Source organism: Ambystoma mexicanum, chromosome 1p (assembly GCF_040938575.1).
Source record: "Ambystoma mexicanum isolate Mex_15411 chromosome 1p, UKY_AmexF1_1, whole genome shotgun sequence".
Lineage (NCBI taxonomy): Eukaryota > Metazoa > Chordata > Amphibia > Caudata > Ambystomatidae > Ambystoma > Ambystoma mexicanum.
In genome coordinates, this window is record NC_090921.1 from 540,501,598 (window position 1) to 540,525,495 (window position 23,898).

Below are 23,898 nucleotides of genomic sequence, written 5' to 3' on the forward strand. Positions count from 1 at the left end.
TTGTGTATGAGAGTGATACAAATAAAATATATAATTCTTGACGCGGTAGGACCTGGGTATCTCCGAAACACAATGCAGGATTCTTCAGCCTGTTTTCCTGGTCTTATGTTTTCCAATCTCAAGGACTCATGAAAGCAACGGTTCCTTGTCAGAAAGGTCAAGGGTACTTCCCTTCTCGTGATCCCATTCTGTTTCGCCGTCTTTCTCCTCTCATGAAACTGCCATCTTGGAACTGCTGTTTCCTCGTGTGCTTTTCCGTGCTCACAGTCTGCTCTAGTGCTCTGCCTTTTATCCGTGTGGGGAAGCTTTATGGAAGTCAGGTGTGTGTGATGTCAGTAATTGCCTGACAATTGTATTGGGACATGTCATGTATACGGCTCAGGTGTTAGTCCGTTTTTTCTCGTAGCGGGCTGTACGTGAGAAAGCTTTTGTGTTGTAAAGGGATGTGGGGGGTTGGAGTTCCTAAATATTCTACAGGGTAAAGGTGATATAAGGAGGGCGGTAGCGCCTCTCACCATCCAGTGTCACACTCCAACGCCCCTGAAGACCCCTCACCCAGGTGATCCTCCTGCACTGGTCCACCTTCAGGAACTGGATCCAAAAGTGGTGGCCGTGTCCTGGCCACCTGGATGACAGATCCCCAGGGACAAGCGAGTGTACCGTTTTACATTGTAAGTCCCTTGTATATATTTTTTACCTAGTTTGTTATTTTAGAGGTGGTATCCCACCCAGCACGGCCTTTGTGAGGTTTGTCCTAATACCCTTCAGTTTGCTTGTCTGGTTGGCAGGAGCCCTCACCTAGAGTTGACATGGCATCTTATGGCAAGTCCACCCACAGATACCTTTCTGAAGTATACCCATGGCATCTTTCATACTGTATTGACTGTGCAGGAGGAACCCTTGCATCGCTTTTCTTGGTTAGTCGAAGCAGTGAAGGGAAAACTTCATGTAGTCCGGAAAGACTTTTGCAGTAGAGAAGACCGTACTACTGATGAAGAATGCAAGAACAGCAGGGTTTTAGAGAAAAGCATTGTGCTCCTTCAATGGTCGAGTGAAGGAAATATCTTTGAAATATTGGCTGGCGAGTATTTTTTTATAAGATGCCGTTTTGTATGCAAGAGTGAGAAGTAGAATTAAAGCAAGTAGCTGTGTGAAGTGATTGCGGTGAAAGTGAGTACAGTGAGTGATTGTGAGTAACGACCAAGAAAGAGGGAAAGGGAAAGTAGAGGGTTCTTTGTGGAAAAAAGTTGGGCCGTAGTTTCTGCTTTGGTTTTATTTTTTGTGTATTTGGTTTGGGAAAATTGGGTTGGAGTATGGAGACTCTGCTGAATCATTTGTGTCAAGTACTTCCTGGATATAAGGTGAACATTCTAAAATATCATCAGGAATGGCTGCCGGGAAACTAAAGGGAAAATGCTCAATTCTTGGCCTTTCGAGGATACCTTTCATAAGGGGCTATTGGAGAACCTGCATACATAGCTCTGGAGAATGTATGAAAAAGGCGCCAAGGCCCATAGTGTTAAAGTCTGAGGCAGGGCCGAATAAGGAGGGTGCAGTAATTCCTTCCCCACCGCACACGTATGGGTGCTATCCTCCATCGCCCACAGAGGGACACAGACCCAGAGATCGAAAACTCAATTTTTACCAGTGGCCACTCCAGTGGTTGCAAGACGGACACAGGTGATGCCTTCATCAGCTGTGATGCCTATGAAGTGGGATAGCAAGGAAAGTGGAAGGGTAACTCCATCAATGGTTAGGGCTACAGAAAGACTGTGAATGGAGAGTGGAAAGGGACCATTTACCCCAACTGCTAGGTTAGCAGATAGATCAAGTGTGGAAGAAGGGAGTAGTTTCTTACCTGTAACTCCATTTCTCCAGCATTGGTATCCATCATGGATTCACAAGCTGTGAATCTTTCTGGTCATCAGGCTGGGAAACCTCAGTAACTTTGATATAACGGTTTTCCTATGGAGAATTCCACAGTGTCCTATCGACGTCTTCATGGGTGCTTTAGGCTGCACCAATAGGATATCCAGTATAAATAGCCCTGCCCCCACGGCTTCCTTTCAGACTTTAACCTCCCCTAAATGGAAGAAACTTGAAACTTATGTTTGCCTGAAGGGGGCGGCCAGAGGGAACATGTCAATCCATGAAAGATACCAATGCTGGAGAAGAACAAGTTACTCTCTTACCTGGTAACGTTCTTTCGATGGGATGGACCGACACATATTCCATATCTATGACAGTAATCACCACAGCTGTGCTGCTTCGGAAAATCTTTTGGCGTCTGTATCCTGTGTCGAAGTCGATACGCCGCCCTCGAGGACCTCCTCCGACGGCCGACGTCACTGGATGTTATAAGTAGGACGCACGACGCCCGTAGCCTCAGTTGTAGTTTTTTTCCCCAGAACGTGTGGCACCAGTCTTCTGCCAGTCTGACCACACAAAGCCTTGCGGAAACGTAAGCTGCAATCGCATAAGAAATTCTGTAGCTGCGAAGGCAGGGAGGGAGCGATATGGAATACGTCATCAGACCATTCCATCGAAAGAACGTTACCAGGTAAGAGAGTAACTTGTTCTTTGAGGGGATTGGGTCCTCCAACGTAGTCCATATCTATGACAGACTCCCAAAGCAGTACCAATGCAAGGAGGTGGGAAAAGAATTTAGCAAAAGAAATTTAGAATGACCAATCAAATTGCAGAGCAAAGGACCACCTTGCCAAAGGCCAGATCCTGCCCACGGATGGAATCGAGGGAGTAGTGACGTACAAAAGTATGGACCGAAGCCCAGGTGGCTGCGTCACAGATTTTACGAATAGGAACACCCCTCTGTAGGGCAGTAGAGGCAGCCATACCCCTGGTAGAATGGGCCCACAAGCCGACCGGTGGGTCCTTAACTGCCAATCGGTAACACTTAAATAGCCAGAATAATCCAGCGAGACAAAGTCTACTTAGTCACAGCTTGTCCCAAACGCTTACCAGCGTAACCAATGAAGAGTTGATCGTCCACTCTGACCCGGGACATGCGTGCAATATAAAAGTTTAAAGCTTTCCTAGGATCGAGCCTATGGAGCCTCTCCTCTTCCTTACCAGGATGTGGAAGAGGATGAAATGCCGGAAGAAAAACCTTCTGGCCTAAATGAAATTCCGACACCACCTTCAGAAGAAAGGAAGGACGAACTCGAAGGACAACCCTGTCCTTATGAAATACAGTGAAGGGTGGCTTAACTGAAAGTGCCTGTAACTCACTCACTCTGCGAGCGGAAGTGACCGCAACCAAAAAACAATTTTAAGAGTCAACAGTCTCAAAGGGCAAGAATGCAAAGGCTCAAACGGAGCACCCATCAGAAACTTGAGGACAAAGTTCTAATCCCAACCGGGCACCTGGAAAGGTGACGGAGGGAACACATTAGTGAGCCCTTTTAGAAACTGAGAAATTAAAGGAATTTCAAAATAAGAACACTCTTCAGACGAGCGCTTAAATATGGACAGCGCCGCCAGGTAACCTTTAACCGTACCCACTTGCAAGCCCCTGTGGGCTAAATAAAGCAAAAAAGACAGAACCACAGGAATGTCACATACAAAAGGATCCAGATTCCTAACCCTGCACCAGTCCAGAACTTTCGCCAACGGTACAGGAACTTAGTTGCGGGCCTTCTGGCCGAAAGCAACACCTCCATCACGTCTTCAGGGAGGTGCCAATCCTTATACCTCAACCTTTCAGAAACCAAGCGTGAAGGTTGAGGGATCTGACCTCTGGATGGAGAACCTGACCCCCCCCCATCCCATGAGAGCAGATCTCGGTAGGGAAGACGACGTGGAGGGCAGATGGACAAGTCGGGAAGGTCCGGGTACCATGTCCTCCTGGCCCACGCCGGAGCAATGAGGATCATCCGGGAACCGAACATTCGTAACCTCTGCAGCACTTGCGGGAGGACGGAGACTGGAGGAAACGCCTACAACAGTGGGAAAGACCATTCCACCACGAATGCGTCTCCTAAGGCTCCTTTTGGAGGAAATTCCCGTGAGCAGAACCTTTCACACTTCTGGTTGACACTGGAGGCGAAGAGATCCACTTGGGGGGTCCCCAAAAGGGCGAAGATCTCCAGGAGAATCTCCTGAGCCAACTCCTACTCGTGAGAGATCGCGCTCTGCCTGCTCAGATCATCCGCCGTCTCGTTTTAGTCTCCAGCCAGATGAACTGCCAAGATTGAAACTTTCTGCTGGATTGCCCAGAACCAGAGCTGCATCGCCTCCCTGCACAGAGGAAGTGACCTTGCCCCCCCTTTTTGTTGAGGTAGTGCATGGTCACTGTGTTGTCCGTCAGGATCAGGACATTCTTTCCTCGCACAGTCGGCAGTAAAGCCTTCAGGGCAAGCCTGACGGCCCTCGGCTCCAACAGATTGATATGGAGTCTGGACTCCGACGGAGACCAACGACCGCTGACAGTCAACTCATTGGCATGAGCTCCCCATCCCGTGATGGATGCGTCCGTCACGATCGTCACCTCCGGCCAGGGTAGCCAAAAAGGAGCCCCCTTCATCAGACTGCCTTCGACAGCCCACCACAGAAGGTCCTGGGCGACCGAGGACGGCACCTGAACCGGGTCTGACATCCTGCCGAGGACTGAGACCACTGGAGCTTGAGTGCCCATTGCAAAGATCTCATCCGCAACCTGGCCTCTGGCACCAGAAGTATGCAGGATGCCATGAGGCCGAGCAATCTCAAGAACTCGAACGCTGGGAGACTCTGGGCAAGCTCAAACCTGTACACCATCTGCTGAACGTGATGAGCCCTCACCTGGGGAGGAAAACACCGCCACAGGGACGTGTCGAGCACTGCTCCGATGTACTGGAGCCTCTGAGTTGGTGTCAAATGGGACTTCTTTATGTTGAGGGAGAAGCCCAGCTTGTGGAGGGAGTGGCAGGTGATGGACAGATGATCCAGGACTTGCTCGGGAGAGCGCGCCCTGATCAACCAATCGTCCAGGTAGGGGTAGACGTGAATCCCCCCTTTCCTGAGATGCGCTGCCACCACTACCTTGAGCTTGGTGAAGACCCTCGGGGCGGCGGTCAATCCGAACGGCAGGACCCGAAACTGAAAGTGCGAGTCGCCAACCGCGAACCTAAGGTACTTATTGTGCTTTGGATGGATCGGCGCATGAAAATAAGCGTCCTTGAGGTCGAGAGACACCAACCAGTCCTGAAGTTGAAGGGCCTGGAGGACTTGAGAAGAGTAACCATCTTGAACTTGTCCTTCCTGAGGAGTTTGTTCAAACCGCGCAAGTCCATGATGGGTCTCAATCCCCCATCTTTCTTGGAAATCAAAAAATAAGGGGAATACCATTGGTACCAGTTCTATGGCGCCTTTCTCCAGCAGGGATTGAATTTCCTGCGCAAGGAGCGGATCCAGACTCTGCAAAGAGAGATTCCCCGGTGGATTGTTGTGAGGCTCTGCCGGAAAGGAAGACAGTAGCCGTGGGTTATGATCTCCAGAACCCACACATCGGAAGTAATGGTGCGCCACTCTGCAAGATGCTGCACCAACCGGCGAACCATGGGACATGGCCTCATGACTGAGCTGAAGAGGCTGCGGCGTTGCCTGAGGGCAAAGAGGCAACTGCCCGAGCGGCCTTGGCAACTCGAGTACCTTGTTTTCCACCTCTGGCACTCCTACGGTGGCCCCTTTGACTGGCAGCTCCTCTCGCTTTACCAAAGGATGAGTAATAACGAAAGGAATCTCCCCTCCATTGCTGTACCCTAGGACGAAAAGGCGGAGGTTGTCGAACTGCAGCGCCCAACGACTCGCTGCAGCTTTGGAGGTCTGCAACCTCTCAAGGCTCTCGTCAGCCTTGCTGCCAAAAAGATGTTCTCCGTCAAAGGGCATGTTGAGGAGCCGGGCCTGCACATCAGGAGCAAACCCCGACTTCCGCAACCACACAAACCTGCGTATCACGGTGCTTGCCGCCATGGACCGGCTGACGCAATCTGCCATGTCCAAACCCGACTGAACGGCCTCACACATGGCATCCTTGCCATCCTGGACCATAGCAAGGAAACCATCCCGTTCGTCCCCTTCGGGAATATGTTCAGCCGCTAAGGGAACAGTTCCACAGAGTGTGCGTCAAACGAGACAAGGCACACATGGAGTTGGTTGCCTGAAGCGCCATACCCCCTGAAGAAAACACTTTCTTCGCCCAACCATCAAAACGCTTGTCGTCCCTATCAGGAGGGATGGTAGGATGGATATGACGCCTGCTTTGCTGGGGCCGTAGCCGCCTGCACCACCAAACTCTCCGGAGTGGGGTGCTTGGTCAAGTAGCAGGGGTCACTACTGGATGGGCGGTATTATCGCGGCAAAGACTTGCCCACTACCGGGAGACTCTCCGGAGCAGTCCAAGCCGGCGCCACCCTCCTCTGTAGAGCCATATGGAACGGCAGTACCGGGTCAGTTGGTGGACCTTGGTCGAGGATATCCATAAGGTCATCCTGAAGAAAATCCCCTGGGGGAGCAGACCACCCAAAGTACTCAGTGACCCTAGACATAAGGCACTGGTACGAGGAGTCGGCATGAGCGCCAGGCTCAGGCCTACAAAACAGGGACTGACGCAAGTCCTCAATTTGGCTATGGCCCGAGAGAATCTCATCTGGCACTGTATCAGGAACCATGCCATCATCAGAGCCCTCATCTACCTCTGAAATGTACTCAAGATGGCGGTAAGAGGGCACAGAATGGGGAACAAAGCCATGCTTGACCTTGGCCAGAGCCTTTCTAGGGGGTTCCACCATGCCCCGGGGTACCCCCGTCGAAACAGCCTCGAAAGGCGTTGAGAGAATCGACGCCGAACGCGGCGCCAACAGCATCGACGCTGTCGACACAGGCCTCGAGGGCGGAGCCCCGAGCATGTCCCTCGACAGCCTGGGCGCCGATGGCATCTACTACTTCTTCGGAGGCTGAGCCTCGAAAGAATCCGTCTACCACCTCGGCGCCACAGGCGTCGGCGTCTTCCTCGAATACACCACAGGTGCACACTGTCTCGAGCGCGTGGAGGACCGGGACCTGGAACGGGCATTACGAGACCGATTCCCCTTGTCTGAGCGGGACCTTTCCCACGAATCGTTCCGACCACCTGAGCCCGAAGGCGTACGAGCTGTGTCTCTCGACCGATCACGACCGACCCCACTCGGGGGCGCGGACGGACCAGTGCTCTGCGATTCGAGAATCGCTAGCATATTCTTACCGAAGGAAGCCCATTCCTCCGGTGTCGCATGCTTGGTGGGATAAGCGACCCACCGACGGGCGGAGTCCTCGGATGAGGACGGGGAAGGCGACCGATGACTCTGCTTCCGGGAGTGCCTCGAAGAGGCAGCGGAGTGGCTGGATCTACTCTTGGACCGAGACCCACTGGACTTCTGACAACGATACGCCCCTCGAATCGTCCGTCGAAAGCCCTGCAGACCTCTACTTCCGTGGCTTGGACACCTTACCTACCGACAGTTTCTTCTTGCGCTCCCGCAAGGCTTTGGACGTAAGCGACTGGCAGTCGACACAATCATCCGTGTCATGGGCCTCCCCGAGGCACCAGAGGCAGTCATCGTGCGAGTCTGTCACTGACATCTTGGACCCACAGTCCCCACACTTCCTAAAGCCCGGACGCGGGGTGGAAGACGAGGTAGACATCACGAAGTATAACTTCACAAACGAACAGGTTCGAAGAACCGATAAAGAACATAAACTCCAAAGAGTCGAGGCGGGCCGAGATCTCCAAAGCAAACACGTTCACAGAAAAAACTGAACTGAGGCTACGGGCGTCGTGCGTCCTACTTCTAACATCCAGTGACGTCGGCCGTCGGAGGAAGTCCTCGAGGGCGGCGTATCAACGTCATCGACGCAGGACGCAGAAAGATTTTCCGAAGCAGCACAGCTGTGGTGATTAGGGTCATAGATATGGAATACGTTGGGGGACTCAATCCCCTCGAAATGGAGTTACAGGTAAGAAACTACTGCAGTTTCCAGCATTGGATCTTTCATGGATTCACATGCTGTGAAAAGACTACATATCAGTACAAGAATATGTAGGTGCAGAACAGGCAAACAATACCCCTGTACCAACAATAGAAAAACATTAATTTTCAGTTATGACCGAAAACATTATTAAAACCAAAACCTTGGAAGCTGCAGGGCCTACCTTATTGGAACAGGCACTGGAGGACCGCACGCCCACCTGCACATCATCTGCTTGTTGTTTCCCCAGACAGTGTCTGGTGAAGGTATGCGGCACCGCCAATGTCAGTGCTTGGCAAATCTCACTGAGCAGTATGCCCGCCCACTGCGCCGCCAGAGCAGACCTCGTAGAATGGGCCCGGGGAGTGGACCGCAAAGGCTTGCCGGCTTTCTCGTGGAAGAAGGAAATGGTAGATGACACCCAACGGGAAAGGCTTTGCTTCAAAATAGTCTTCCCCCTGTTGGCTTGGCCGAAAGCTACAAATAGTTGTCTCGATGTCCTGAAGGACTGAGTCCTGTCGAGAGAAAACTTCAAAGCCCTCTTGACATCCAAGGAATGCAGCGCTTTCTCCGCCGGAGTGGTAGCCTTTGGAACAAAAGGTGGGCAAGGCTTTCTTAGTGTTCTTGTGAAACTCAGACAGAATCTTAGGAATAAAGTGAGGATTCGTAGATAGGAGAACCTTGTCCCTCATGAAACGCAGATACTGTGGGTCGATGACAAGAGGCTGACGATCAGAAACCTGCCTGGCAGACGTAATGGCCACTAGAATAGCGACCTTCCACATGAGAAACTGCACCGTCGTTGTGGACATCAGCTCAAACTGTGGTTTTATGAGGGCCGAGAGTACCACAGACCGGAGAAAACAACTTCTTCAGGGGGAACGTCCGGAAAAGGCCTTTGAGGAAATGTTTAATCTGAACAGAGGTGTAGAGTTGAGCTGCCTCGTGAACCTGGAGATGGCAGCCAAGTATACCTTGATCGAAGACAACCCCAGGCCCCTCTCTGCCAACCGTAGAAGATACCGCAGGAGTTGCGGCGGCAAAACCTGTAATGGTTGCAAGTTTGGCTGCCAGGCACAGAACCTTTTCCACTTTCGACTGTAAGACACCTTGGTAGAGGGCGCCCTTACAGTGGCCAAGATGCAGCAACATTCCCGCAGAATCTTTAGGTGCCCAAATTCAGAGTGGTCAGGAGCTACACTGCAAGGCTGAGGGATCCTGGGTCATGAGGCCACACCTTCGTCTTGCGACAACAGATCCGGCTTGGACCCCAGATGAAGATGGTGGTCCACTGCTAGGTGAAGAAGGTCCAAGAACCAGGTCTGTCTGGGCCAGAACGGGGCCACCAGGATTACCTTGCATGGAACCTTGCGCACCATCTGGATAGTCTTCTGAATCAGAAGAAACGGAGGGAATGCATACGCGGACAGGCCCGTTCACGGGAATGAGAACGCATCCCCCTTCGAGCCCGGATGAGCCACCCTGCTAGCAAGGAGACAGCACTGCTTGTTTTCTGGGCTGGAGAATAAGTACAGAGGGGGAGTCACCCATTGCTTGAATATCCTCGCCACCTGGGTGTCCTTCAGTCGCCACTCGTGCATCTGAGCGGTTTTTCTGCTGAGAGCATCCGCCTGAATGTTTTGAACCCCAGGCAAATAGTAAGCCACGAGGCAGATCTTGTGTGCGATGGCGCAGTGCCAGACAGCTTGAGCCTCTCGGGACAGGGCCTGTGAATGTGTGACTCCGTTTGCGCAAATAAAAAATCATGGTGGTATTGTTGGTCAGAATCCACACCACAGAGACCTGAATGAGGGGCAAAAAAGTCTTCAGTGCCCAGTGGGCTACCTTCAACTCCAGAATGTTGATATGCAAGGAAGCTTACTTTAGGGTCCATAGGCCTTGGACCTAAAAGCTGTCTAGGTGCGCCCGTCAACCCACCTGGGAAGCGTCCGTCACGATCATGTACTGAAAATCCAGTTCCAGCAGGGGCATAACTCTCACTATGTTGTCGGAGCGAGTCCACCACTGCAGGGCATCTACCAGCGTCCGGGGGATGGGAACCTTGTCGGACCAGGCACAGAGGACCTGTGACCATCTTGATGCGAGAAACTCCTGCACTGGCCGCATGAAAAGCTGACAATTCGGGATGAGTGGTATGCAGGACGCCATTATGCCGAGAAGAGACATGTATACGTGGACCGTGACAGATGTTCACGGCCCGAAGGAGCCCGCCATGGAAAACAGTCTCTCTATTCTTTCGACCGATGGCTTCATCATATTGAGCTGTGTATGAAACTGTGCTACTAGAAAAAAACCAAGTCACTGGAGGGCGTCAGACAAGATTTGTCGAAGTTGACCACAAAGCCTAGACTCTAACAGGATCATAGCCGCTCTGAGACACTCCGCTGCCGAGTCGCTCCCCTGATCAACCAGTTGTCCACGTACGGATAAACATGGTCTTCCTCTCTGCGGACGTATGCCGCCACCGTACCAGGTACTTGGTGAACGTTATGGGTGCCGATTTGAGGCCAAAGCCGAGGAAACCGGAACTGGTACTGCTCGTTGCTGACCACAGACCCTAGATACTTGTGATGTTTGGCTGCATCAGGATGTGGAAATAAGCATCTTCGAGAATCAACAACGCCAAAAATTCCCCTGGCTGAACCGTTCTAAGGATGTCTTGCAACATTAGCATCCAGAACTTTTGCCGTTTCACATTTTTGTTCAGTGGCCGTAGGTCCAGGATGGGGCACCATTTCGCGTTTGGCTTTCTTATAACAGTAGGTTTCTTTTCCTTTCTCCGACGCCAGTACCTTCTTGATCGTCCCCTTCTGCAGCATCAAACACCTCCTGCCGCAAAACCTGTAGATGCGTCTGTGATACCTTCACCGGTGGATTAGGGAGTGGCGGACGCCAGAAGTCCAACAAGTGGCTGTATTGGACTACATACAGCAGCCATCGGTTCTTCATAATCAAACGCCACTCGTCGACATGATGCGCTGGCACCGGCGCCAGACACTTGGTGACTACAAAACCTCTCGGACTACAAAACACAGGAACGTGCGGTGCCTCCACCGCATAGGGAAGTGAAAATAGGCGTGCTGCAGATCCAACGACGTCAGGAACTCACCCGCCTGCGCCAACCGGATAACATCTTAAAGGGTGAGCATCTTGAACTTCAGGCGTTACAGAGTCTTCTTCAATGCCCGAAGATCCAGAAAAGGCCTCCACTTGCCGTTGGGCTTTTTCACAACAAAGTACCGGGAGTAAACCCCCTGGTCCCGCTCTGCAACCAGAACTGGTTCCAGCGTCCCTTTCTCTAGCATGAGAACCACCACCTGCCACAGGATTGGAAGAAGCGCTGCATTACATACACCAGTGGAATAGGGACCAGAGGATGCCGGAACTATAACGAGTGGCCAAGATGCACTGTGTCTAGCACCTATCTAGCACCTATCGATCCGACACCCTTGAGAGGAGTAGCTGGAGCGCCCGTAACCACGATCTCTGGCGGAAGCAAACCAGGCATTCCCTGAGGATCCTCGGAAAACCTGAAAGGAGCGAAAAGAGCGGCCACTCTGCAAGGAACCCAAGGATTTAGCAGTTTCCGTATCCTCCTTCATCCCTTCTAGGGATTCATCGATTCTCACCGAACAAGTGTTCGCCCTCACAGGGCATGTCGATGACCTATTGTACCTCCGGGCGTAAGTCTGTGCACTTCAACCAGGCCTGCCGCCGAAGCCATTGTTAATCTGTTTAAAACCTGACTCCGCCAGGTCCACAGCAATATTTATGCTGTGGTTGGAGGCCTTCTCCCCCTCATGTACCAACAGCATTGCTTCCTTTCGGTGTTGCTCCGGCAGATGTTCAAGAATTGGGGCCAGCCGATGCCACATTTCACGATCATATCTGGCCATGATCGCCAAGGAATCTCCAGCCTTTACCACTGTAGCCCCGACCGTCAAGACCTTCTTTCCAAAAGTGCCCTGCTTCCTGGCCTCACTGTCCAGAGGCTTAATGCATTTATGTTGGCTCCTTCTGGCTGGCATCCACCGACACCACAGACTCGGGCGTGGGCTGCGACACCAAGCATCTAGGGGTAGACTCGGGAGCCTTGAATTTATTTTCAAGGAGACCCTTCACAGCCAGTTCTGAAAATGGGTGGCGCATTGTGCCCAGGCCCTCCTGCCACACGTGGTTGAGAATCGGCACAGAGAAGACCACCTTCCACTGCTTGCCCATATGGTCGAAGAGGAAGTAGTCCTTACGTTCCTCTTCAGGCGCCAGTCCAAACTCGAAACATGCTTTCGCATGGCATGGAAAACCCCAATATCATCTGGATGCAAGGGTTGTGATGGGCTACGGGGCTGCTCCACCTCCGCGTCCGTGTCCGTGTCCCACGCATCATCCCTCGTCGGAGACGATACAGTAGAAAGGGTGTCCCGCGGAACAGTCTTGAGGTCTGATTCAGGTAGTTCGCCTTCTTCAGGATGATACCGTGGACGGCCCAACCCCACCGGCAATGGCAACCGTGCCGGAGGAGACTTCCTAGGGGCCGCACCTCGATCACCAGCACCGCCAGACTCGGAGGAGGAGGCAAGTTCACATCCAGCTGCCCCAATAAAGATTGAAGCGTAGACAGCACTTGCAACGACAGCAGAGATTGCAGGTTAACCAGCGGATAACCGGCCAGCCCAGTCCCCATTCCACTCGACATCGAAGGCCCCACACTCTCCAGACCCAGAGCAGACGTGTCAAACACCTTCTCCAGTTCTTCCTCTATTTCCGAAGAAACAGAAAATGTAGTCTGATCTTGCTGCAAAATGTTCTCACGAAGGATAGACTCAAAGGCGGACGACTGCTACACCTCCACCCTTCGACAACAGCCCTTCCGATTCCATCTGCGTGGACGATAACAGCATCGGCCCACTATCCGTCAGTGTCGTGGACGGCGCCAATGACCCCACCGTCGACGACGGGACCGTAGACTGCAGCACTACAGTCGCCGGAGCAACCATACCAGACCACCAGACCCCCTGGATTGGTCCAACCGGCCATGCCTGGACAACGAAGAGCAACTCGCCCCCTTCGACTGCTGCAGCCTCAACAAAGACTTACTGCCTTTCTCCACCTCTGACGCTGGCAATGCTGCCCGATGCTTCTTCTCCGGAGGCTCTGCTGATGTTGCTTGGCGATGTTCTGCGGACTTCTCCACTCTTCCCAAAGACTGGCTCCCCCGGGCCGAACCCACCTCAGAAGCTAGGTACATGCCCTAATTAAGCCAACATATGAGCCATCGATTATGGTCCTTCAAGGTCTTCTGCGAAAACCCCTGACATATCTCGCAGGTATCCGCCGAGTGATGGGGGTAGAGACAGTAAAGACAGTCCATATGACCATCCCCTTCATACACCTTCAAGCCGCAGGTAGCACAAGGCCGGAAAAGAGACTTTTTCTGGGCTACAGACGACATCCTAGCCCACAATACCGAACGCACGTGCAAAAACACAAAGAAACATGAGGTGATCCCAACAGTTTGGAGACTGTTGAAATCTGAAGGGAAACCGTGGGGGCGGGGCTATTTATACCAGACGTCCAATTGGTGGGGCCTAAAGCACTCAAAAAGGAAGTGGATAGGACACTAAAGTGTCAAAGTTTTCCATAGGAAAATGCTAAATTAAAGTTACTGAGGTTTCCCAGCCTGACGGGTAAATATTCACAGCATGTGAATCCATGAAAGATCCAATGCTGGAGAAACTAAGGTGACTGCGACGAGTGTGCAGCCATAAAGGGAAAGAGGCAACAAGGAGTGGAGGCAAGGGACAATTGGATAGTGGACAAAGGACCAACAGAGAAGGGAAGGGGGAAACAAAAGGTGCTTCAAGTTGGGGAGCACGTTCCACTTTGCAAATTCCGTGTGTTTTCCAGGACAAAAAGCCAACTGGGGCAGTTTGCTAGTTGCGAGAATTTCTCCAAGGGGAATGTGTGAGATTAGTACCACTGATATTGTTGATGAAGGGCATGAACAAGTAGGAGTAGGGAGTCTGGATATTTTAGAGCAGAGTGTGCCAGGTAGTGGCTGAGGTGCAAAAAGGCATGACCGGTAAGGGTGCTAGCGGGTATGAGGAAGTGTTTAGGGAGGAGTTTGGGGTGCTTCAAGTGATAGCTGTGAAGAACACTGCATAGGAAACCACAGATGAACCCTTTAAGCCAGATATATACAATAAACAACTAACCTAATCAGGTACAGTGTGGCGGGTAATGAAGTATTCCCAAGACCCCTGCACAACTCTTCCTTGTAATACTATAAAGTAGGCGAAACCCTCTGAGGAAGAAAACCCTGGTATCGGAAACTGCAGGGCTTCGGATCAGCCTTTTGTGATGTTGCCAATGTGAATGTTAAGCGGGTAGGATGCATTCTGCCTTCTCGCTCTAATCTTCGTGCAGTGTTCGGATCCCGGAACTAATCCTGGCCGTATTGCGCCAAGAGGAAGAACAGCATATAGGTAAAATAGAGCAGACAAGGAATGAAAAGTTCATGTCAGCTTTCTGCCCTTGGAATCGTACGAAATGGTTTGCAAGTTCCATGCCATGCGCTACACAGAGGGTAATCTCTAAGACTCTGCTGAGGTTCTAAAATGAAGGAGGGAAGGAAGTGGATATAAGGAACAGCAGTATACAGTTAAGTATAGATCTAAGGATACAAAAAAGGCAAACTTACAGAGCGTCCATAGAGAAGAGTAGCTTCAACTGTGAGACATGAAACACATGATGAATCCTGGACCAAGCAGGAGGAAGTCGGATCAGAAAGGCAGACTAAACACAGCAGGCAAACACCTTAAAAGGACCAAAGAACCTGGGTGACAACTTGGAAGGAACCAGATGACGGGGCAAAAAAACGGGATGCAACCCAAACCATAGCACCCGGCAGGATGACGGGTGCCGGCGTGCGATGTCCATCAGCAGACTGCTTGCCCTGGTCATGTGCCTCCTGCAAGGCAATGCCAGCAAACAAATGACCCCTTTGGATATCCGAAACCAGTGCATCCACATCAGGAAACTTTGTAGAGGACAGATTAGCAGTAGGAAAACGGGAAGGATGGACCCCATATGTGCACAAGAAGGGACTGGACTTGAAAGAAGCACGTTTAGCATTGTTCTATGCAAACTCAACTAAGGGCAGCAACTAATTATCTTGAGCAGAGGAATTAAACAGTGCAAATAACCCTCAAGAGTTTGATTCAAGCGTTCAGTCTGGCAGTTGGTCTGGGGATGGAACCCCAAACTCAAACTCCTCTTGATGTACAAAATAAACCACGATCAGAAACTATATTGTCTGGCAAACCGTGCCAAGAAAAGATTAATGAAGATCCTGGCCATGCTAGCGGTGAAGTAATCAATGGTTACAATGATGGCAGTGGATCCCTTAGAGAGGGGTAAGTCCACTACAAAACCCGTAGAGATGATCTGCCCATGTCTGGTGGGAATCGGCATCCTTACTAAGTGATCTAGAGTAGGTTTTCTGGGTACCTTTGTATGCAAACAGGTGGTACATGCAGAGATATAGTCTCGTACATCCGAAATCATAGAAGGCTACCAGAAATGCTGATGAACAAGATCCAGGGTGTTAACGAATCCCTGATGACCCTCTGCGACCGAGTCATGACATATGTAGGGCTTCTTGTTGCAGGGCAGCAGTAGGAAGATAAAAGTTTCCTTCATAAAAAAGGCATCCACACTCATACAGTAGGTTGTAGCTGACTGCGGTCTCTAGACAAGGTGATATTAGCAGTAGTTTCCCTCTTCACTACAAGGAGGAAATCCGAAACAGCCGGGATGAAGACTGCTTTGGGAAATATGCACTCCGGTTGGAAACAAGAAGTGAAATGAGGGTTCTTCCTTGATAGAGCATCAGCCAGAAGGTTGTTTTGTGAAAGTCACACTGTAAGGGGAAAGAAATGAGCCCACCTAGCATGCCGGCTGTTCCGGGTTTCAGCATATTGAAGGCTTTTCAGATTATGGTGATCTGTTCTGACCACGACAGAATGCTTGGCTCCCAACAGAAGATGTCTCCACTCCTGAAAGGCGCGTTTCACCTTCTTTCTTTTTCAAGAAGAGAACAGTTCAGTTCTGAGGAAGACAGTCTTGGAAAAATATGCCACTGGGCATTCCAGTCCCTTATCCGAGGCTTTCAGCAGTACTGCCCCTAAGGCATAATGAGATGTGTCAGTTTACACAATGAAACCCCTGCTGTAATCATGAGTCTTCAGTATGGGAGCTGAAGAGAATAGGGATTTTAGTGACATGAAGGCAAGCTGAGCCTCATCGGTCCAAAGAAAGTAAATTCCCTTCTTTAGCAGAGTGGTAGGTAAGAGGTCAAATCGCGGAAGAATTGATTGAAATTAATTTCCTATAGAAACTAGCAAAGCCCAAGATACGCAACTCCTTCACTGTAGAAGGCCAAGCTAGAACTGCGGCCACCTTCCTTGGATCCATATAGGTATCTTTGTTGGATAAAACATATCCAAGAAAGGTGACTTCTGGTTGGTGGAATTCACATTTTTTTCCAATTTGCAGAACAGATGTTGGTGTTGCAGTCTGCACAACACACTAAGAACGTGGGAGATATGTTCTGTCATGGTATGTGAGAAAACAAGAATGTTGGCTAGATGGACTATGATAGAATGTAGTAGTAAATCAGCAAACAGGTGATCAATAAACCGTGAAAGACGGCAGGAGCGTTGGATAAGGCAAATGGCATAACCCTGTATTCGAAATGTCCAAAAGGGAGTATGGAATGCAGTCTTTCAATCATCTCCGGACTTGACTCGAATGAGGTGGTAAACCCCTCTAAGATCCGATTTAGGGTGCTTCTATTTACACTAAACAGCTTCTAAGATATCTGAAATTAACAGCATGGGATACCAGTCCGGCACAGTTATCCTACTGAGTCTTACTGAGTCCACGGTACTCGATGCAGGGGCGCAGTTCACCAGTCTCTTTCTGGGAGACAAAAAACAACAAGGCTCCTGCAGGAGTAGTGGATTTGGTAATCAGCCCGTTCCGAAGGTTGATGTGCAAGTACTCCTTTAGTACCAACCTATCTTTTTTGGAAAGAACATACATCCGTCCAAAGGGTGCTGGATGTTCCAGAAGGAGTGGTATAGCACAATCGTTGACGCTGTGGAGGATATTCTGAATTTACAGAAGAGAAAATCCCTCGGAATTCTCTGTAGGGTTTGGGTAGGACGCAGATGATCAATGTGTAGGTTAGCCGAACGAGCGGTCACTGAGATCAAAGGAGTGAAAACCTACAGAGCCTTCAGAAAGACAGTGACTAATGCAGTGTTTGGAACCCAGGAACAGAGAACCAGCTGTCCATTTATACACAAGGAGTGTGTAACCTTAACCAGGATAATTAAAAAATGACCTGAAGCGGCCTTGATTATGTAAAACGTTAATTGTTCCTTATGAGAGGCTATAAGAGTTAAGATGGGGACTGTCTGTTCAATTATGGGACCTGAAGCTAAAGAACTGCGAACTACCCATTCTACAGGAATAGAAACCTCCTGGGGTGTTTGTGATATTCCGTTCTTACTGGTCCATTGGTCATCGATAAAGTTACCTGCCGCCCTGCAATCTAGTAAGGCGGGAATGTTGTGCATCTCAGAACCGGGGAGAACGAACTTCACCTTTAGCGAACAATAGAAGTATCTGGATGATAGAATCCTTGTGGTAAGGAGGACTGCACATTGTAATGGGGAATCAATCTCGTTTTCCTTGATCGTGGTTCCCCCTATGAAAGGGGAGAAGCGTTTCCCTGTTGCCTAGGAGGGGCTATCAGCCACTCCAGGACTAAATCCTCCTTCGACCCACAATACATGCACAAGCCCATGGACCTTCTATGGCTTTGTTCCCCCGGAGCCAGGGGACCACGGGTAACCCCTAACTGCATGGGTTTATCGGGTTCACTTGCTTTCGTGACTGCACAAGGTGGATCAATCGGTGGTTTCATAGTCCTGACTTTTCTCTTCTCTGCGCATCATTCTTACAGATGATAATCAAGCTCCATAGTGAGTAATCATTTCTGTCAAATTAACAGATCCGATATGTGAAATCCTGTCCTTTAAATCGTCAGATAATCCCAGACAGAGTGTGATTAGGGCATTGTCTGGTCATGCTGCGTCAGCAGCTAGCTGTTTAAATCTAGTAATGTATGTTAAAATATCTTGGAACCCTTGTTTGACATAAAGGAGTTCTTAAGAGGAGACAGTGATCTCGTCTGCCAAAATTCGCCTTTAGGCTGTGGGAAAAGGCTTGATATGAGCCAAGAATAGGGTTGACTAGAGTCGACTAGAGGAGTAGGGTTGACAAGAGGAGTAGCCCAGGCAAGAACTGGACCAGTGAGATGAGAAATCATGTAGCCAACTCAATCCCCATCAGTAGGGGGGAAAAAGGCAGTCCTTAAAGGAGACCTGCATAGTGCAGGCATCCAAATACTCCTTTAGTTTATTGGGATTCACATCATATTTACCGCCAGGCAATGGGCCTGGCGGTATTTCAGAAATAGGGGGAGGCAAACTACCTTCTGACAAAGCATGACCTTCTCCTGCTTTAAAGTCAAGGATTGTACTGCAGCCACCAGTTGCTGCATCTGATCTGTAGTTGTAAATTAATATATATTGTTCTTTGTGGCTTCGCTAACTGTTAAGAACACTGTAGAAAACCACAGATCCCCCTTTTAAGCCTAATATATGCGGATATATACAATAAACTAACCTGATCAGGTACAGAGTGGTGGGTAATGAATAATTCCCAAGACTCCCACACATCTCTTCCTTGTAATAGAATACAGTAGGCAATATAGCGGCCTCAGGGAAAACCTCTGGGGAAGTAAACCCTGGTATCGGGAACTGCAGGACTTCGGATCAGCCTTTCGTGAATGTTAAGCGGGTAGGCTGCAGGAGCGTCTTTCTGCCTTCTTGCTCTAATCTTCATGCAATGTTCGGATCCGGGAACTAATCCTGGCCATATTGCACTAAGAGGAAGAACAGCATATAGATAAGATAGAGCAGATAAGGAATTAAAAGATAAAGTCAGCTTTCCGCACTTGGAATCGTACCGAATGGTTTGCAAGTTTTGCACCATGTGCTACACGGAGGGTAATCTCCAAGACTCTGCTGAGGTTCTTAAACAGAGAAGGAGGAAAGGAAGTGGATACAAGGAAAAGCAGTATTCAGGCAAGTATAGATCTAAGGATACAAAGAAAGCAAATTTACGGAGCATCCAGAGAAAAGAGTAGCAACTGGAGGAGACTGCATAAGACTTGTTCTGACGCTGGAATGAGGGGAAACCAGGAAATCAGCTGCAGGAACGACTAGACCTGCACACGGCGCAGCGAGTGCCATTGTGGGTGAAGACAGAAATGGCACGAAATTCTGCCGTACCGGGAGGCTACAATAGCACTACCAGAACCGACTGAGATCAAGAGCCGAGCCTGTAGCAGCATAGGTGAGCAACGTGTCCATATGAATGAAGGAGGATATAGCAATGGAACTCTTCAAATTTGAGGAGCAGGGCAGAATCGAACCAGAGAGTAGGTCAACGTAAGGCAAATTGACAGATCAGGCTGCGTGTAGATTTGAGGGGACTGAACATGTGTGTGGTAGTGGACAAGTTCCCTATATTCAAGGGGAAAATGGTACCTTTGGTGGGGGCAAAGATTTCAGTACACCGGACCTGGCCTAAGTCGACAAGAAATTCAACCTACATTCCAGTGCATGAGACGTACCACATTCGCAACACAGGAGGGAATTCATCGCTTCAAGAAGATGCCGTTGGTGTTAGGGTCAACAACAACATTTTTCTAAGTCCTATTCAAAGGATATTAAGGCATTGTCTGCTTCCACAGGTATACTGGTCACAGGAGGGGATGGAGGAGTATCATGACCAGAAGATAGGGAAGGTTCTAAAGACAATCTCAGAGGTGGGGCTGACTTTATGAAGGAAGAAGTGTAATTTTCGTGTGGCTTCCATACAGTATTTTTAGGTCATAAGTTGAGTGCAGTGGGGTTTCACCAAAGAAGGATCTAGTCGCTGCCATTATTAACCTGAGCACGACATGAATTAATATCTTTCTTTGGGCTGCTGAAGTTTTAAGCCACATTTGTCAGTCATTTTGCTGAGAGATGTAGGAATATCAGTTGTGCAAGAAGCTAGTAGAATTTAAGTGGTTGAGTGAATGTGAGGGAATTTGTCAATAGAGTAACAGGTCTCACTTCAACACAGTGACCCACATGGAATCAGAACTGGGTGAAAAACAAAGAGTCTGCATCTCAGACCTTGAAAGGGGCAGAACCATGATATGCTACAATGGACAAGGAAGCCCTTAGTGTAGTATGGGAGGTCAGTAAGTTCCTTGCATTCGTATGGGGGAGACAGTTTAGGCTCCATACAGATCACAAACCTCTTGTTGATGTGTTCAGGAGCAGAGGTCTGAAACAGGTCACCGGTAGGATAGATGGGTCACATTACAGAGGCAGGACGTCTTGGTTGAGCACATACTGGGAAGAGAGAATGTGTGCGTCACGGTTCCCCGTACCATCACAGATCAGTCTGGCAGAGACGGAAACGGCCTTCGCGCATTGCCAGTACTACACTTTTTTTGCCACCACCAAGATGGCACCTGTGATGAGCCATACGCTCTTGTACATTCCTCATCCATCATGGTGGCACGCTTCTCCATACCAATGCGGCAGCTGCAGCACCTGAATCCACTCTGCTCTGTATTTCAGGCACTGACGGACACTCCATCGCGCGTCTCAACGCTAAGGTATAGTGTCAAATTAGCTCAGCGATCCCCTCCTTCCTGTCTCTGGATCGAGCCGTCTGTTTCCTTTTCCTTGCCTTAGCATCTTGCATGGTTTTATCCTTACGTTTTGTTGTTCCCGTCTCATTCTGTCTCCAGCTTGTTTGTCCCCGTCCTGTGGATGCTTGTCCCCCTTCGTTCTGTCTTCAGTCTCCCAGCCCACTGTGGAAACCCACTCCAGCCTTGTTCAGTCTTCAGTTTTCTTAACTTCTTTGGAGTCGGTTACATTTGTTCATTAACTCTTCAACCCTCTTAGATCCAACTCTGCTTGCGAAAACCTCTGTTACCACCAAGGGTTTTTCCCCTTGCTGTTTTTACCCCCCTTTCTTGGAGATTCACTCACCCAGTCGGTGATCCCTTAACAGGCAGGGTGGCATCCAGAGAGGATTGTCCATTTATCCAAGATTCCCGCTTTCGGCAGAGATGCTGGACCAGCTCCTCATCTACGCTTCCAGTACAAGTCAAGTCTCGGGTGTGCCAAAAACCTGACAGTGTGGCGGATTTCCTGTCCAGGGCAGGAAGCATAAAGAGGATGAAGGAGGGGAGGACGAGCAAGTGTTCTAGATGTGTGGCAGAGTGGTCAGTAAGGAAGAGTAGGAGAGAGCCATGCAGGAATAAGTTTATCTAGAAGAGGTGGTGAGGAGGGTTAAGTTTGTTCTGGAGAGGGCCAGTAGTGGGGGGACACTAGAAGACCATTCCACAAGGTTAAGGAGGGATTCAGTATGGACGATTGGTTCTTATATAAAAAAAAAAGGTATAGGTTGGTACTCCTTGTGGAGGTTCAAAGACAGATACTGGAAGCAGGACATGAAGGTCACTTAAGTATGATGAAAACCAAGGGGAGACTCAGATGGGACTACTGGTGGCCTAGAACGGGTGTGGATGCTGAGGATATGGCAAGGGAGTGCATCTTGTGCAGTGACATCAGAGGACTCTGGTTCAAACAGGAGGCCTTTACAGTAAACCAGCCTACCTTGGGAATGTGTGGTCCACAATATTTTGGGGCCTCTTAATGGAGAAAGGGGGAGGGGGATGTATGTGTTGGTGTAGAACAAGTTGTATTCCAAGTGGGTGAAGGTTGTGCAAGAGGCAGATTCAAAAGATGGCGTGTTTTCTGGATGAAATCTTCCAAAGAGAAGGCTTTCCCAGGAAGATTATGATGGACAATGGGGTCCAGTTGACTTTGCTAGTTGTGGAGTCCTTCCTGGAAGGAGTGGGAGTTGCACACTCCCAAGAAAACTTTGCATCATAGTCGTGTCTAGAAATCTTGTGTAAGAGGGCATTATAAATGCCATATCATATCAAATCATCCTTCCACTAATGGGGCAGTTGAAAGATTTAATTGCACCCTTGTGCAGGCGATCAGAACAGCCATCGGTACAAGCAGGAGTCGGGAGGAGGAAGAGGCATGAAGAGCGTGTGTATACAGGATGGCATGTCATGCCATCATGGGGTTAGTCCCCTTTGAGGTACTGTAGAGAAAGAAGCCACACACAAGCTGTCCCCCGCCTCATGGTTAGGACGGGTGCGTTTTGTAGAATGGATGAATAAATATGCGGGTAGTCCAAAACAAGGCAAAAGAGATGAAAAATTAGGTATGATCTGCAGATTCTCTAAAGATTACTTTCAGACAAACTCTCCAGAACTTACCTGTGACTGGTCTCTGCCTCACTTTTATAATATCTCAGAAATCCTAGGTCATACTATTTTAATTACTATGCAAATGTAAAACTGTCAAACGATTCTATTACATATTCAAATTTGTCATTTATTTGGGATATTGTGCTTAATGATATACTACTATAATCATCCATCTGAGAAGGTATCGATGTTGCCACAATATGCTTGCAAGCTTCACCATGATCGATCCACACGCTTTTCAACAATGATAAAAATAAGGTTACGGTACACTTCCTGCTCGTCCAATCATAGTCTTAAATACTGGGTGCATGTGCTCATGTGGATGTGTACATATTAAATATGCATGAAAACCAAGGTGAAGATCCAGATTATACAACAGTGTGACTGATGTGGAACAAGTTACTTACCTGTAACTGTTGTTCTCCAGCATGGGTCTGGCATGGATTCACATGCTCATGAATATTCCCCGTCGTCAGGCTGGGAATCCTCGGTAAAGAAAAAAAAAACAGTATCAGTTTCGTTTCTGATCTGTCTTTCGTAGTAATAACCAATCACTGGTCTCTGCGTCATACTGACCACAGCCAATGACTGCCCTCTACCTAAGCACCGCCTCTGGCAGCCATCTTCAGATTTGGAAGCACGTGAAGTGGCAGTATGACCAAGTGAAGAGCCGCAGAGGGGTAGGCGGGAGGGTTTGCATGTGAATCCATGCCAGACCCATGCTGGAGAACAACAGTTACAGGTAAGTAACTTGTTCCTTCTCCAGCATGGGGTCTGGCATGGATTCACATGCTCATGAATAAAGAATACATAGCAGTACACACATGCACAACCACGGGAGGTGGCAAAGGCTCAACATTAAGCATTACATCAAACTCAACATTAAGCATCTTACCTCCTCACCAGGCTCACCTCAGGCGAACAGGTTGCGCAGCACTGCTTGGCCGACCCTGGACTCCTCCCTGGAATCCCGATCGACGCAGTAGAATTTCGTGAAGGTGTGCGTCGACCTCCACGTAGCAGCCCTACATATGTCCAGCAGGGGCACACCAGAAAGGAACGCCGTGGTAGCTGCGATCGCTCTGGTGGAATGGGCTCTCGGACGGCCAGGCAGCGGTCGGTTTGCCAACCGATGACAGTACATGATACAGCCGGAGAGCCATCTGGAAATGGAAGCCTTCGAGAGAGCCTTCCCCTGATTGACAGGTCCAAAGTTCAAAGAGTTGTGACGTCTTCCGAAAACACTTCGTGCGGTCCACCTAGAACTTCAGCGCTCTAGCCACATCCAGCGAGTGCAAAGTCCTCTCAGCCGGCGACGAAGGCGACGGGAAGAACACAGGCAACACCAAGGGTTCGTTGAGATGGAAGTCCGACGGTACCTTGGG

The 23,898-nt window shown here is 49.6% G+C and overlaps 1 protein-coding gene across 1 annotated transcript in view; it reads right to left on the reverse strand.

The window, feature by feature from the left end:
* The window catches only part of LOC138575296 (unconventional myosin-Vb-like), a 1,749,675-nt gene that overhangs the window by 338,397 nt on the left and 1,387,380 nt on the right, over positions 1–23,898 (reverse strand). The gene's annotated exons all lie outside the window — the stretch shown is intronic.